At 43.2% G+C, this 1,716-nt stretch overlaps 1 protein-coding gene across 1 annotated transcript in view; it reads left to right on the forward strand.

The window, feature by feature from the left end:
• STK32B (serine/threonine kinase 32B) overlaps nt 1-1,716 on the forward strand; it is a 283,372-nt gene that overhangs the window by 87,196 nt on the left and 194,460 nt on the right. The gene's annotated exons all lie outside the window — the stretch shown is intronic.

Consider the following 1,716-nt stretch of genomic DNA (forward strand, 5'->3'; position numbering starts at 1 on the left):
GGCCTCTGGTAGAGGACCCGAGGTTGAGGAAGACACATACCATCCATAGGGGTGAGAGGGGAATTTTTTATATAAATCTCTTCCTACTGCATTTTCCACTTCATGCATCTGATGAAATGGGCTGTAGCCCACGAAAGTTTATGTTCAAATAAATTTTAGTCTCTAAGGTGCCACAAGTACTCCTGTTCTTTTTGTGGATACAGACTAACACGGCTGCTACTCTGAAAAAAATTCAGTCCCAGTGTATTTTCTATATTTTCTAAGATATTCAGTCTTTTTGGACTCTTACTGAAAAAAGAATATAATGAAGACATTAAATGTATGGCTTTTTAAATGTTTTTTGAAGAGTCTGCAGCTTGTGCTAGTGCTAGTTGGAGTAGATGGCCTCTGCAGTGTGTATAGGAAAGATTAGAGTTACACTTTTCTCTGAGCAAAGCTTGTACTCGACCATGTCTTGCAGAGAAGTTTGCAGCTCCATCAAATGCACAAGCAGCCATCTGTTTCGGGTCCAGTTGACAAGCATTTAACTCTTCTAAGATGTGGGTTGTCACAGATGCAGCCGATGTGTCTTCTATAATGTGAACATCTAGAAATGCATCTACTGGCCTACTACTGACATCAAGATAACATACACAATGACTTGATGTCCATTTGCATCAGTGCATACATCAGCCATGTATGCTCATTTTTTGATTGTGGTGAGAGAGTTCTTCAGCTTTTCAACTGCTCAGTCTTTCACTTATCAGAGGGGTAGCCATGTTAGTCTGGATCTGTAAAAGCAGCAGAGTGTCCTGTGGCTCCTTATAGAAATAACAAACGTATTGGAGCATGAGCTTTCGTGGGTGAATACCTGCTTTGTCGGATGCATGTAGTGGAAATTTCCAGGGGCACGTGTATATATGCAAGCAAGAAGCACATGCTTCTAGCCAGTCAGTTGAGTTTCTTGCAGAAAGATAGTGAGTATTCGCTGGTCTTGTTTGGAACCAGTGTTCAACTTCAGGATGAACAAGTAATAATGCACTTAACATTGGCCTCCAGTTTGTAGTGTATAGTATCTCTTGCTTAAATAGAAAGTATGATGCCACAGCCATATTTGTTCACATGAACGATGTTGTCTCCAGCATTCTTAACAGCCTCAGGCCTGGACTACACTACGCGTTTAAACCGATTTTAGCAGCATTAAACTGATTTAACTCTGTACCTGTCCACACTACGAGGCCCTTTATATCGATATAAAGGGCTCTTTAAATCGGTTTCTGTACTCCTCCCCAACGCGAGGAGTAGCGCTAAAATCGGTATTACCATATCGGATTAGGGTTAGTGTGGCCGCAAATCAACGGTATTGGTCTCCGGGTGGTATCCCACGGTGCACCACTGTGACCACTCTGGACAGCAATCTGAACTCAGAGGCACTGGCCAGGTAAACAGGAAAAGCCCCGGGAACTTTTGAATTTCATTTCCTGTTTGCCCAGCGTGGAGCTCTGATCAGCACGAGTGGCATTGCAGTCCCAAATCCAAAAAGTGCTCCAGCTTGAACCGTACGGGAGATACTGGATCTGATCGCTGTATGGGGAGACAAATCTATTTTATCAGAGCTCCATTACAGAAGACGAAATGCCAAAGCGTTTGAAAAAAATCTCCAGGCTACACAGTGCTGCGTGACAAGCATAACGGAAAGCCAAAGAATCAAATGGACGCTCATGGAGGGAGGGAGGG

The sequence above is a fragment of the Chelonoidis abingdonii genome, chromosome 5 (assembly GCF_003597395.2).
Source record: "Chelonoidis abingdonii isolate Lonesome George chromosome 5, CheloAbing_2.0, whole genome shotgun sequence".
In the NCBI taxonomy this organism is placed as follows: domain Eukaryota; kingdom Metazoa; phylum Chordata; order Testudines; family Testudinidae; genus Chelonoidis; species Chelonoidis abingdonii.